This window comes from Myodes glareolus, chromosome 5, assembly GCF_982192425.1.
Source record: "Myodes glareolus chromosome 5, mMyoGla1.1, whole genome shotgun sequence".
In the NCBI taxonomy this organism is placed as follows: domain Eukaryota; kingdom Metazoa; phylum Chordata; class Mammalia; order Rodentia; family Cricetidae; genus Myodes; species Myodes glareolus.
This window is the reverse complement of record NC_142030.1, coordinates 54,666,421-54,682,679: the sequence shown is the minus strand read 5'-3', so window position 1 is coordinate 54,682,679 and position 16,259 is coordinate 54,666,421.

Sequence of the window (16,259 nt, the reverse complement as noted above, 5' to 3'; positions counted from 1 at the left end):
TGTGGCCCAGGCAGCACATCACATGGCTTCTGGCAGAAGCCTAGCAGGCTCTTTTCATCTCCCACCCTACTCTTTAATCTTAGCTTGCCTACCTGTAAGCAGTGTGTGCCTGCACGTACACAACTTTGGAGTTATTTTTTCAGGAACACTGCAGACAAAGATGCTTTATTTAAAATAGGAGTAGGTGAGAGACTTGAGAACATCTAGGACTGTCAAGTGAAAAGCATTTAGGCTGACAGCAGTCACATCCGTAGGCAACCCAGATCTTAGATGTAGAGGTAGGAGGAGACTGTCACTTGCACTTGGTCTGGACTGCAGGTGGGCATACATGCCTGTGTCCCGCCTTTCTGTAGATGGTTCAAATAAAGCAGGTTGAAAGTCATACATGAATGAGAATACCGAAGAAAACCCACCTTGCTATTCCATAGGAAAGCCAGAATGAGGCTGTTCCTTAACAGCCATCCAGAATCTTCTCCTGCCTTCTGTCACACCCCTGCCCATGCATGATTCCTAATTAAAAGGAGTACACTGTTAATCAGTTATTATAGAGGTATTTGCCCCTTCCTAGAGGTATTTGCCCCTTCCCTGATCTTTGAGCTTTTGGGGCACCGAGATTGAAGACTGTTGATTTTTGCCACCTCCCATACAAAGCAAATATTATCAAGCAGATATTTGAAACTGTAGTCAAACGAATTGATTGGGACACTTCAGCCAATCAAACTTTTCCTTTAATGGGTGATAGCTGCATATTAGGCATATTGCCAATAACTTTGTATTGTGAAGTGGTTTTTTTAAGATTTAAGCTCACACATTCAGCGTCTTGGCTCTTAAGACTTCTTCTGAGATTCATGAAGGACAATTGCTAAGCTAAATGAGATGCTGAGGACCTAAGTAAAGAAAGTGAACTAAGTGGAGAAATAAGGGTGGTGACATGGTGGTCCCTTACACAGACTGAGAGGGGAAGAGACATAGATAGGCACGTCATGCAGAAAAAGTGGGTATTTATTTAGTAAGTTATGGAAGGTAAGGGGAAAGAGGAGAGGGAGGGAGAAGGGGAACAAGGAGAGAGAGAGAGAAAAAGAAACAGAGAGGGAGGAGAGGAGAGGAGAGGAGAAGAGAGGAGAGGAGAGGAGAGGAGAGGAGAGGAGAGGAGAGGAGAGGAGAGGAGAGGAGAGGAGAGGAGAGGAGAGGAGAGGAGAGGCTACCTCTTTGGGAGAGAGATGGAAAGAAAAGAGCTCAGGCTGGAAGCAGAAGGAAGATCTGCTTGCCTTGGTGGACAGGGGAAGGAGTGGGCAGGGCTTGTCTCTTAAAGGAACAGGACAGACCATTACACATAGTATAACATCAAAGTGACAAAAAGACACACACACACACACACACACACACACACAAACACACACAAAGAGGGTACCCCTATAACATCTTTACCAATTTCTACATATAAGTATTATTTATATATTTATGTATTTAAAGTACTTAGTATTTATAAGGTTTTTATACTCTCAAAACAATATGGGTCGATTAATTACTCATTCCCCCTTTCCTCTTCTTGTTCCCTTGTCCTTCTCACATATATACATTCTAAAAGATGTGAACTTTACTGAACCAGTATAGGTTCCTCTTCAGAATGGCTCCGGTAAGTGGTAGTTACAGTAGGTGTCAGATTACAGCTGCCAGATCTTCACTGCAGACTTCTTTAACCCAGTTGTTATTCAGCTGGTAATAACCTTCCTTTTCTGGAAGACAAAAATAAAAATCACAAGAGTGGTGCTCCATCAACAGCAGGAGAGATAATTTTAAAAGCAACTGGGAGAGAAAGGGGAAAGACATGCACATGGATAGCAGTGAAAGGGAATTCGGCCAGCAGCAGGTCTAGCTTGAGACCACAGACTGTCTCCCTTCTCCTTTGTGTTCTTAACCAGGGGAAGGACTGTGTCCAACAAACAAACTGCAGGTCAAGCAATCAGTCCCTGGGGGTACCCTGCTGAATAGGAGACTTTACAGGCTAAGAAGGTGACTAGTCCAGTCAAACGACAAAATGATTCCAAGCTAATGTGACCTAAACTGGCTTTTTAGAGAGTGTAAACTCTCATTAAGAATGCACTCAGTTCATGAGACCCCATTAGAAAATGTTCGGTAAGGAAAATGTGGTACATTTACACAATGGAGTACTAGACAGCAGGAAAAAATAACGACATCTTGAATTTTGCAGGCAAATGGATGGAGCTAGACAACATCATTTTAAGTGAGGTAACCCAGACCCAGAAAGACAATTATCATAGGTGGTTTTTAAACATAAAGCAAAGCAAACCAGCCCACAAATCACAATCCCAGAGAACCTAGACAGCAATGAGGACCCTAAGAGAGACATACATGGATCTAATCTACATGGAAAGTAGAAAAAGACAAGATCTCCTGAATAAATTGGGAGCATGGTGACTTTGGGAGAGGGTTGAAGGGGAAGGGAGAGGGAGGAAGGAAAACAGAGAAAAATGTAGACCTCAATAAAAATAAAAACAATAAAATAAAAATGTTCGGTAATTTTGTATGCTGGATAAAGAGATTAAGGGGATTCGAATTCGAAAGGAAGAAGTCAAACTTTCATTATTTGCAGATGATATGATAGTGTACATAAGCGACCCCAAAAACTCTACCAGAGAACTCCTACAGCTGATCAACACCTTTAGTACTGTGGCAGGATACAAGATCAACTTTTAAAAAACTCAGTTGTCTTCCTATACACAAAGAACAAAGATACAGAGAGGGAAATCAGAGAGACATCACCTTTCACGATAGCCACAAATAGCATAAAGTATCTTGGGGTAACTCTAACCAAGGAAGTGAAAGATCTCTTTGACACGAACTTTAATGTTTTGAAGAAAGAAATTGAAGAGGATATCAGAAAATGGAAGAATCTCCCATGCTCTTGGATTGGGAGGATCAGCATAGTAAAAATGGCAATTCTACCAAAAGCAATCTATAGATTCAATGCAATACCCATCAAAATCCCAACAAAATTCTTCACAGACCTTGAGAGAACAATAATCAAGTTTATATGGCAAAACAAAAAATCCAGGATCGCCAAAACAATCCTATACAATAAAAGTACTTCCGGAGGCATTACCATCCCTGACTTCAAACTCTATTACAGAGCAACAGTATTGAAAACAGCTTGATATTGGCACAAAAACAGAGATGTTGACCAATGGAATCTAATCGAAAACCCAGATGTTAATTCACAAACCTATGAACACCTGATTTTCGACAATGGAACTAAAAGTATACAATGGAAGAAAGAAAGCATCTTTAACAAATGGTGCTGGCATAACTGGATGTCATCCTGTAGAGGAATGAAAATAGATCCATATCTATCACCATGCACAAAACTCAAGTCCAAATGGATTAAAGACCTCAATATTAGTCTGACCACATTGAACCTGATAGAAGAGAAAGTGGGAAGTAGTCTACAAGACATGGACACAGGAGGCCACTTCCTAGGTAGAACCCCAGTAGCACAGACAATAAGAGCAACAATGAATAAATTGGTCCTCCTGAAACTGAGAAGCTTCTGTAAAGCAAAGGACACTGTCATTAAGACAAAAAGGCAACCTACTGATTGGGAGAAGATCTTCACCAACATTGGGCAAAATGTTTAGGAATGCGTAAGTCTGTTTTCTTGTTGTGATAAGATATAGCCAGATGTGCAGTTATGTATGATCATGCTATGTGGCATATTTTACATTTGTTATTTTTTCCTATTGTAGAAAAATGAACTGCTACCCCACCCTTAATAATGTTTCTACATTACATGGATACAAGACATCAAGCTTGCTGCTGTTGCCTATAATCTAGCCATGAATGGAAATTCATAGTGTATGATTTACATTACTTTTGTCATGATCAGTGCTCTCATGAGCTCATTGATCAGTGAGATAGGTGACTAGGCAGAGCAAATAAATGATATCTGCAGAATGAATCATTCTCTTTAATTGATTGTTAAGGCCTTCTACATAGTTTCATGTGTGTTGTGCAGGCAAAGTCTCTCTGGATACTTTCATGTAAATAACCTCATTGGTAATTTTCCAAGTTTGTTTTGTTTTCAAACCTCCTGATGCTCTTGTCAGGTCAAATATAATTACACATCTGACCATGATGTATCAAGAAAGTGAACAAATTTATGCATTGCCAAACATGCTGCCCAAATGCAAGGCATTTATGTTGCACGGCTCACCTGGGATGGTCCAGCAAGCATCTTGTAGATGCTCACTGAGAAATATTGTAAAAACAGTTTGGACTGTCTGCCAGTCAGTTCTGAGCCTACTTTTCCTATGCCCTACTGATCATGAGAACAAGGGAACCTGCGAGGAGAGAAACAGTATTAGAAAGGATATGTAACTTCGTTTTCTCCCACAGTTTGCGTGTAGACAATCCCACATATCCCATTTCCATTTTGTGTTGTAGTGTTACTGTATGGTTTGGGTCAGACAGTGCCTGGTTCTTTGGCACACACTGACTCTTCTACAGGGGTCCCACAGAATCTGCACAGCATCTCCACCTAACCCTGACCCAGCAGGCCTGAATTTGTTAGCTCTAGCAACTCCAGCATCAGAAAAGCTTCCACCATAGCTCGGGTCTCAGTTTTCCCTTGTTCTGGATCTCACTCAAAAGTGAACTTCAAGCCCAAATGGCAAATACATTCCTATAAATCCACAGGTATTTTATCAAGCATCAAGCATTGTAAGAGGTTTCTGGTAGAGGAGTTGAAAAAAACCCAACTTTCCTCTTGCCTTAAAAATGATAGACCCTACACAAGGGGTCCCCTAGAAATGTCAGTGAGAATGTGTGTACATTTTAAATTTATTTCTCTACTGTCTTGGACACAATTGTCTGAGAAATAAGTTCAAAACAGTACTTACCTTGTGTTCACTATGTCTAATGAGAATAATACCATAAATCTAACAAAGCTGTGTGATCTGTTGTAGACAGGAGAGATAGTCAGAGTTCCTGCAAAGTACTTGATGACATTGGTCCAGAGAGCTGATATCCCACTGCGGCAGAAGAGTGGAGGTAAATTGCTGGCTTCGCCACCTGAGAGCAAATCGCTTCAGGTCATGTTCACAAGCGGGTAGCTGAAAAACACAAAGCTCATCTGCCAGCTTCAAAATTTCCTGCCAGGCACAATAGTATGCATTAAACTGCTCAAAAGAGGAAGCCATGTCTTGCACAGAAAACTGTGGTCTAGAGTCATTCCCTACTTCTTTAAGTTTCTGAAAACTCACTGTCATTCTTCAAGATCAGCCGTCTCCCGCACAAGTCAAGTCAGGGAGTTGAATACGGATATGCTAAAGTTTCTGTCTACATCCTTCAAATTCTTAGTGGTGGCAAGAATGACTGCAACCCTGGAGGGATGGGACATTGGTGTTGGTGTGTTGTTCCATGGGGCTAGGTAATTCCACTAGCTTCCGTTTCTATAATGGCCATTTCTCCAATGCTCAAAGAAACATTGTGGAAATCCTGCCAGTTTCTCTGTTATTCAATATACAGAGGAAGTAACCTGAGATGGAACAGGTCACACAATAGTACCTCTTGAGATGGATTTGAGATTTAAAACAAATTATTGACCACCTGAACTTCATAATTTCTTTCTTTACCTAAATGGCCCTTAGGATTTTCTGTCTCCTAAAATTACTATCAATTCCAAATCATATAGAGTGATGTAGAAGAAAGTGACTGACCTGTCTTTGAAATTTCCTGCTTCATGAAAGAGTTTGTTGGATACTATGGGCCAGTAGGCTGAAGATAGATGCCTCAACAATACAGAGGAAACTTTGGGTGATTGTCCAGGCAGCGAGATGTCTCTGCCAATTCTAGAGTTTTGGAAGTTGCTTATAATGTACTTCCTGCTTACTTAGGAAATATTATATCCTTCTGAGGTCTTTGATAAAGTTGAAGAATAGATAGTTATAGTTTTTCTAGGTTTTCTTATGATAAAAGATAAAGTAGATATAAATTTTGTAACTATAATTCTTGTTTGATATATGTTTTGTTATATGTAATTTTACTATGCTAAAGTTAAAACCTTCCTTTTTATTTAAACAGAAAAGGGGAGGTGATGTGGGATTCTCCTCTGTGTGCTGTGATTACCATTAATGAATAAAGAAACTGCCTTAGGTGTTGATAGGACAGAACTTAGGTAAGTGGGAAGGTGGAACTGAGTGCTGGGAGGAAGAAAGGTGGAGTCAGGGGACCCCATGGAGCCTCCACTGCCAAAGATAGGACACTGTGAACTTTGCCAGTAAGCCACTGCAACATAGCAATACACAGATTAATAGAAATGGGTTAAATTAGGATTTAAGAGTTAGCCAATAAGAAGTTAGAGCAAGTAGGCCAAGAAGAGATTTAATTAATAAAGTATCTGAGTGGTTATTTCAATTCTGGGTTGTCAGGACAGACAAGTGGGCCCTCCTTGCAACAATAGAGTAGTCTTTGAAGGGTATAATTACCTCTGTTTGCTTAACACACAGTTACTCTGGAAAAATCTAGGGTCCCCTTGAGATGTTTTAGGGCAAGAACTCAATAATAAAACATCTTTTGCTATTTACTCATCATCCTTGCTCTGCAATGGTCACCCTTTTCATTCAAGGGGATTAAGGTTGAAACATGGTATTTCCCTCACAGAACCATGTGTTTGAACACTTAGTGCTCAGATGACGGCATTGTCTAGGGAGGTTGGGAGGCTTTAGAGAGGAAAGCATGACTGGCAGAGGTCAGTCAAGGAGGGTGGGGCCTTCCAGGGTTATGGCCGGCCCTCCTCCTGAGCTGACGCTCAGCTTCCTGCCTCCCACTTCAATATGATTTATTCTTCTGCAGTCATCCTTCTGCACAAATTAGAATATTTTGGTCTTTCTCCTTTGGCCCTCAGCACATTTTCTCATTAAGCATACATAGTCTTTCACTACTAGTGGCAGAAGAGACTTGAGTCTTTGACTAAAGTTGGGGGAGGTTGGAGTTAGAACCTAAGAGAAAAGTTTTAGATTATAGCATTTGGAGGGTTACTTCATATCATAGGAGTAACTATGATATTATGCCATTTATGTCTTGTCTATTGATGAAACAAAGTTAATAAACCTTTGTTGGGTTTGCTTATTAATCTATTTCACTAAGTATGATAAAGTTTATTTCTTCTTTTATCCTTATTAAGATTTATTTCTTTACTTTAATACAAATCTGTTCCCAGTTCTTAATTGTTTACTCTTGGGATCAGGGCTGGTTTAGCTTTGTCGTATATTAGATCTATTTCTAGTGTTTTGATGAACTATCATACTAATTTCCAGAGTGTTTGCAACAATTTACTCTCCCGTCAACAGTGCATGGGGGCACCTTGTTCCCCACAGCCTCAATTAAGAGACTGCATTAATTTCCTCTTGTAGTTTCAGGTGGTGGAGAACTTGCAACTACTGTTGGTGCAGAGAACTTTCCCCTGAGGAAAAAAGACATAAAAAATTGAGGCCTGGGTAACTCCAGCTTCTCCAGGGCTCCCCCACATTTCCATGCCAACGTTAGCATCTGTTCTTCCTCCAATCGGTTTCCCCCATAAGAACAGACTCCTGACAATAATGGAGGATTTGTATTGTAATTTATCTAATTGCAAAGTGAAAGTTTGTATTTCATTACCATTAGACTCATTCCTGCAACTTCGGGGCATAAGGCTCTGCTCGAGACACAGCTAATGCATTCAGGTTCCACACATGGCTCTCAATCTGTGAATTTTTATTTCTGAGTTCATCCTTATTATTATCAGTTTTTATAGTTTTCTATGTTTGGAACAACACTGGTGTTGTTATTATACATTTTTTCTAAAAATGCCAAAAAGACCTACTATTTTTTTGACTTGCTTTTTATACAGGATTGATTTTTTATCTGATCCAATTCAGTAATTGAGAGAGAAGAGAGAGAGAGAGAGTTGAGACTTCTGATAAGCAATTGACTCGTTATTATAGAGGCTGAGAAAGCCTATAATCTACTATTTTCAATCTGAAGAATCAAGAAGTCTTATGAAATAAAGTACTAATTTCAAAATAAATCCAAAGTCCTAACAACCAGATCACTAATGGTAAAAGTCAGGACCAATGAAGGAAAGAAAAAGAATGATTGGCCGACCTGTTATGTAGCAAAGCAGACGTAATTCAAGTGTCCTTTGACTCTCTATTCTTCTCAGGTGCTTAATGGTAGATGCTACACACCCATCCTGGAATGCTCAGACTCTGTGGGGTAGACTCTGCACACCTACAATGGAAAGGAACTCTGCTTCACTCTGTCCACCAATTCAAACACTAATTGCCTTCTGGAAACACCTTTGCAGACACACCTAGAAATAATGTTTGCCAGATAGTCTTACAGCCCTGGCTCAGTCAGATTGACACACAAAATTAAACAATCCATGTGGAAACTATTTTGAAATTTTGACAAGCTGCCAAACAATTCCCCAATAGCTAAGACATTGTCATTTACAGCCTATGACAGTATCAATTTCTAGCCACCTTTAATAGCATTAGTAAGATTGTACTATTTGTTGTATATTTGCTTATTGATAATAACCATCACAGTATATATGAAGTGATGCTTCATTGCAATTTGCCTTTCTCTGACTTACTGAGAATATTCTTAAGTGCATAAGAAACTTGTGCATCTGCTTATATAGTGCTAGTCATTTTTGTAATACTGTAAAAGTTTGTGCTCAAATCTTTTGTACATTTTTAATCTGATTGTTTGATATTATTAAGTTCTGTGAATTCTCTGTCTATTTCATGTATCTGCCAGGAACTTATCAGGATAAAATTTGCAAACGTCTCTTCCTGGTCTTGGTGTTGTGTTTTCACTTTATCAAGAGTGCCCCTGTGTAGCACAGTTTCAATACAGTCCAGTGTATGCAGGTTTTCTTTTGACATTTCTTCCTTTGGTCTAAGAAATAACGGCCTAATTGAAAGCCATAAAGATATACTCTGGCTGTTGGAATCACTCGGTGAGTGCAGGTACTTGATGCCAAACCTGACAGCCTGAGTCCAGTCTCCAGAACCTACATGATTTAAGGAGATGAGAGACTGCTTCATGTTATCCTTTGTTCCCCACCAGTATACTATGGCATGTTCACACACATGCACGTGGGGGATTGTGTGTGTGTGTGTGTGTGTGTGTGTGTGTGTGGTTTCTTCTAAGAGTTCTGTAGATTTAACACTGACTTTTGAGGCTATGATCCAGTTGCTTATTAAGTTACCTTTAGTGCCTTGTTTGAGTTAAAATGTTTATAGAATACATCTTAAATAATCCAACTCTACCTCTAATTTCCTCACTTTATAATGAAAGAACGAAAAGCTCTTGTATACAGGCCTCACACCTCCTACTTTTGTCAGCTGTCATGATTAGGTTATTGCTATTATGCTATATTGTCTCTACCTGTGCTACAACTTAATGATATGTAGAAGTACCTGTGCTATCATGCCATCTTATGTCTTATCTACTGATAACATAAAGCAAGTCAACAGTTGTTGGGTTTGTGTATTAATATGTTTTACTATGTGTGATAATCCTTATTTCATCTTTTATCCTTATTAAGTGAGATTTATTTCCTCCTACACAAATCTGTTCCCAGTCCTGAACTGTTTACTCTTAGGACTGGGAGGGGTTAGCTGTATCATATATTAGACCTATTTCCAGTGTTTTGATGAATTTCTATACTAATTTCCAGAGTGGCTGCAGCAATTATCTCTCCCACTAACGGTACAGCCTCAGCCAGCATGTGTTGTCTTATATTTATTTTTTTTATTTTTTAATTGATCAGCCATCTTGGCTGGGGTAAAATAGAATTTAGAAGCAGTTTTAATTCTAAACATTGTACTAAAAGGAGATAGTATAACTTTTTACTCAGAATAGATCGGGTCAGTTTCTGGGCTTTGACAGGTGTAACAGCAAGAGGTATTTGAATAGATATGGAAAAGAAAGAGGAGGAGACTTGGCAGTGAAGGACAGTGATGGTTTGTCCAATCAGCACTTTAACATGATATAAGGCCACACCCCAAGTTATTGACATTTATTGGCTTCTAGGCAAGAAAGAAACAGTTGTTTAAATCAAATACTACTGTTGTAAAAAAATAACAGTAAAACGACGTCTAATAATATTCTGCTATACTCATAGATCAGTCCCTTACTTGGCCATCGTCAAAGAAGCAGATGGGAACAAGATAGCACACACAGACATCATGCAGAGGGAGAGACCTTGGGACACTTAGCCCTAAAGAACATTATTCATCAATCTCTCCCATCAGGGCTTAAGAAAACTTGCAGAAGAGGAGACAGAAAGAGCATCCTTTGCAAACATCCTGTGGCTCCCAGATTGGTGTTTTAAAGAATTCCTGAGTGCAAACGAGTTCATTTCTGCATCTGTATCTGTTTCTTGTGCTTTCTCTCATGCTCTCTCTTCCTTTTGTTTGTTTTGTCCTATTCCAATGTACTAGTTTTTATTTTATTTTATTACTATCCCTTAGAAGCCTGTTCATTTTCTTATCAGAGTCCAAAAGGAGATGGATCTGAATGTGAGAGAGGTATGGAGAAACCAGGAGGAGTAAGGGGAGGGAAACTGTAATACGAATATATTGTGGGAGTAAAAGAGCTATAAAAGGGAAAAAAAAGATTTTTGCTATAAAAGGGAAAAAAGATGTGACCCTGGTAGGTCAAACATCTTCCCGTGAAATGGTACCCCCACCTAATAGTATATGGTCAGCATAAACTCAATTTGGTGAATTATTAAAAAAAGAAAAGAACATGAATTGAGAGGGGAAGGAAGGTGGGGGTGCTTCAGGGAAGCTTTTTGGAGGAGTGTGCAGTGACTATGATAAAAATATACTACATTAAATTCTCAAAAATAATAAAATATTATATTAAAAATTCCTAATCTTGTATCTTTTTGCAGTTTGCATCTTAAAAATTGAACTTGCCATATATGGCATTTAGTATGTTGAAGTAAAGTTCTTCAATAGTTAACTTGTAATATATATATACACATATATATGTATATATGTATATATATATATGAATAACTTTTATCACACACTTTTCATATATCCATTGAGATTATCATTTTATTTTTATTCTCTATTCAGTAACAGGATGTCATACAGTGATTAATTAGGTTATATTAAACCATTTTTTTCTGTAAAGGATAAGACAGTCCTAATTATGGAATGCAATCTTCATAATATGATATTGCATTTAACTTTCTAGTTTTGCTTAGGATTTTTACAGCCATGTTCATTAGGGACATTGAATGGTAATTTTCAATTCTTCCAGTGTCTTTATCTGGCCCTAGTATGAAGATGATACTGGCCCCTTAAGACTGGAAAGGTTCCTTTTTCTCATTTCTGTGTAAGATTTTAAGAATGTCATTAATTATTCTCTAAATGCTTGGTAGAATTCATCCTCCAGGCCATCTGGTTTAGAGCTTTTCTTTGATAGGAGACTTTTTATTGCTCAGTCTTCTGACTTATTGTTAGTCATTCAGTCTTTGCAGCTTGTTTGTGGTTAAGAATGTATCCATTTCTTCTAGATATGTCTTGTAATAGCATATAACAATTCATTATAGTGAAGTTGCTCACAGTTATACCCAGCATCCTTTGAATTTAAATGCCTTCAGATGTAATGTTCTTTCATTTCTGCTAATACTTGCTTAAGCGTTGTCTATTTTTTCTTACTGTGTCTAAAAGTTGTCAATTTTTTAAAGTATGTATAAATAACACCTCATTTGTTGAGATTTTCCTCTTGTTTCTTTACTCTGTATTTCATTTATCTCTCCTCTATTCTGTCAAATTTGTACCTAGACTTTTCTTATTTTCTTAGTTTCTTGAGTTGTAACGTTAGCTTGTGTGGAGTTTTCTTTTTGTCTTTTGCTGAGTTTGTGTGTGTGTTTGTGTGTGTGTTTGTGTGTGTGTGTGTGTCTGTCTGTCTGTCTGTATGTGTTCATGTGAATGTGATGGTACGCATTCACATTTATATATCTGGATGAGGAGGTCAGAAGTTAACCTTGGATGACATTCCACAGGCTCTGTTCACCTCTTTTTAAAGGCAGAACTTCTCAGAGACCCGGCTCTTAATTATTAGGCTATGCTAGCTGCTCAGTGAGCCCCTGGAACCCACACATCTCAGAGCTCACAGTCCTGGGATTGCTGAAATTCTTCCTGACTTTTTTATTTATAACATGGGTTCCAGGGATCAAACTTAGATCCTTTTGACTTAAAATCAAATGTATTATTGACCAAGTCCCAGCCCCAGCCCCAGTCCCCTTTTCTCTTTTTTAATATTATTATTTATTGTTATAAACTTTCCTCTGTGTTCTTTATGTTTTATGATTGCCTGTAGATACAATGGTTTCCCTATTCAATTTTCCAATGCACAAGTTACTTAGGGGTATCATTTATTCTCCATCCTTGTGGGTCTTTCAAACTTCCCTCTTACTGGCTTCTAGTTTCATACCATTGCCATTAAAATATTTGATATGATTTTAGTCTTTATAAGTTAAAAAGATTTGATTGGTAACCTACCATGTGAGCAATCCTGACAACATCAGTGTTCAGAGAAATGTGTTTTCTGTTAGTGCTGGTGGTGTGTTCTACGTATGTCTGTCAGGTCCATTTAGTCTATAGTGTAATACAAGTTCTTGGTTTCTCTATAGATTTTCTGACTAGATAATTGATCAATTACATTATCTTCTATAATTGCCTACATACTTATTTTAATGATAGAGTTTGTCAGGGGATGGATTGAAAGTACTGTCTGATATCATTGACACTCAACCTGAAGAGCCCCCTTCTTTTAAGACAGGTCTATAAAGAACAATTTCTCTCAGTTTTTATGTATCTTGGAATTTCTTTATTCTGCCCTCATTTTTGACAGGAGAATTTTTTCTGGAAAAAGTTTTGGTTGACAATTTTCACTTCTACCCTTCTGAAGATGTCATCCTACTGCCTCCAACTCCCATTGTTTCTGATGCGACATCTGCCGTTAACATAGTCTCATTGGGGTCCCTTGTCCTTGTCACTTTTATCTTGCTGTCTTCTGGATTTTTTCTTTGTCTTTTGCTATCATTGTTTTTATTATAATTTATCTGCTATAGATTCAAATACACTTGTCTTATTTGGAGTTTTTAAAGTTTTGTATGTATGGATGAATGTTTTTCATCAAGTTCGGCAAGTTCACTTACTCTTTCTTTGGCCAGACTTTCCCCTTATTATTTCTTCTCTTGTTTATGCTTCCTCCTTCTTTCTACTCTCTCTTTCTGAAGCCCCATGTCGGTTAGTTTGCTTTTCAGTTCCAGAGTTGCTATGTGGTTCTTTTTTTTTTTATGTTTCTTTACTGATTCTTTATCTGGGGAAACATTGTCAGTATATCAACTTTATCTACACATGGTCCACTGTATTTCTTTGAATATACTTTAAATGTTGGTTATATTTTCTGGTTTGATTGTTTCTAGTAAGTTTTGCTTAATATCCTGAAATTCAGATAATTTACTATAATATGTCAAGATCCTGATTCTCTCACTTGACCCATGGTTGATGGTATCATTTTACTTGGTCATTTATTTATTCATTTTAATGAATTGGTTGAATTGGTGCTGAAATACACCTCAGACATATTGTGTGACCTCTAGTATCTCTATTCAGACTTTTCCCCTTTTATCTTTTAACCCAGATGCCAAGGTAGAACCTGGATTACCATAAATAAAATTTTTATTCTTGTTGTTAAATTTTGTGATTAAGCCTTCTTAGTAAGGTATTGTTTTTATTGTGTTGCTGTTATATGCAAATATCTTTCTCACTTTAGGGAGATTATATTCTTCACTGTCATTAGCCAGCTCCACATCCCTGAATTAACTTTGGAATAAATTGTTGAAAAGTCCACAGGTATTTTTTCCATTGAGGCAAAGCCATGGAAGGGAAGAATGCACATTTCTCTTTGTTGTGCTTGTCCAGAATATTGCGTCTTTAACTTGGGTAAATAAAAAATCTTAATTACCTGTTCTTCCCAGGTTACTGTGTACCCCACATTTGAACTTGAGGAAAGGGGATGACCCATTTTCTTGCTCATTTCCAATAGGAATTGAGTTCTCTTAGTAGTTTCTATAAGAAATATCTTGGGTTATATCACAGATGCTATAGACTCTTTTGGTTCATAGAAAGACTTAGATTTTCTTAAATGAATCCTTATCTTTGATTTGATGCTTTTAATAAAATTGGGAGAAACTTAAATAATCGTGTATGTGGGGATATATTAAATAATTCTCTCTAGTTATGCAATAACATACAGTATCCAAATTCTCTGTATATATTTTCCATCTTTACATGGCTATTTTTTGTTATATTTCCTTTATTTTTAAGTTGAATTTTTGGTTTTTCATGACAGGTTTATTCTGTGTATATCTGGCTCTTCTGGAATGTCCTATAGACCAGAACTCATAGAGATATGCCTGCCTCTTCCTCCCAAGTGCTGGAATTAAAGGCATGTACCACCACAACCAACTACTCTCTTTCTTTTCTTTTTTTAAGGACTTTCTCTATCCTTTTTCTGTTCTTTCCCAATTCTACATATATTTTTTAACACACTGTAATCCATTTAGCTTTTTTTTTTCATCTGAATCCATCTTCACTGTATATCTCTCTTCTTTTCTGACCCCATGAGCCTTTAATTTGCTAAGCAATATGGCTAGAATTAAAGCTGCAGCTTTGGTGGCTGGATCCACCTCATGAGAGTCTAGCTTATAGTGGAGGTACTGGTGAGAGCCATGTTTTTTACCAAAACATTGTGGGGTTTATAGGTCCATGCTACCACCAATAAGTATGCTGCCAGGCTGCTCATAAATATCATTTTAGTGCCAGAGCCTCTTAAAAGAACTACATGATTTTTGCTGCTAATGCTGAGTCAAGAAACCTCTCTTAAAGGAGTGATGCCTCTGCTCACCTCTAGCAAACAGAGCCCAGCTGAGAACATGCTTCTACCAAGAAGTCATGTTTAACTCTGTTCTTTTATGTCCAGAATCCCTTCTCAAGCTCTCTCAGGTTTTATGTTGAGTAGTTGCCCCATGTTGGCACTATTTGTACACTGAAGTTTCTGTCCCACCTGATCCAACAGTCATTCAGTCCCAACAAAACCCACAAAAACTTATATTAATGATAAACCAGTTAGCCTATTAGCTCAGACTTATTATTAGCTAGCTCTTACAACTTAAATTAACCCATAATTCTTTTCTATGTTTAGCCACATGGCTTGATACCTCAGCGAGGCATTCTCATCTTGCTTCCTCTGCATCAGTCTGGTGACTACAGACTGAACCTTTTTTTATCCCATAATTCTTCTAGTCTGGTGGTCCCACCTATACTTCCTGCCTGGCTACTTTCCAATCAACATTTTATTAAACAAGTACAAGGCACAAATCTTTACAGGATATAGGAGCATTGTCCCACAGCAGTTGGTTTCCACAGAGAAGCGATGAGACATCAGGATTATAGCAGCATTCCTCAGAGTGGCCTTGAAGTAGAAACCATCCGAATGTCTATCATTTGATGAGTGAAAGCATACAATGTAGTTGAGAACTTCCATCGAAAATTGTTTTGCATGAAATGATACATTCAAGAATTTGACCCTGACTCAGCCTTTTGTTACTCAAACAAATCCCTGACATTAACACCTTACTGGTAGGAATTGCTGATTTTGACTCCTGGTTATGGAGCATTGGACAAGACCAAGGGGCTGGTTCACCACCATCCTGTGGTCCTTTTCTGGGAAACATTCCTATACTGCACAGCCCGGGAAATTCCCTAAGCAGGGTTGCCTAATGAGTCAGGATCCCAGAGTTCAACCTGTCTGTGCATGAGGTTTATAGGATAGATATTTCAATGACTGAGCTGCCTATCTCTCATGCCTACTTTCAACAAAAGTTAACCTTCTTCTCAGTAGTATACGTGGTGATTGCTCTTTATATTAGCATTAACTGATAAACATGTTACTGCATTACAGTATGCTTGTATGTGGGCATACATGTACTTGTGTGTGTTCATGAGTTTATATGTGTGCATGTGAGTGAGCAACCCTTCACTGAGAACACAATCTTCTAATGAACAGGAGCAAGAAAGCCTATATGAAAGGCTGAAGAACCTGCAAAAACAGAAGGAGCTGGTCACCCAGCAAAGGGACTTGGCAGAAAAGCTGCAGTATCA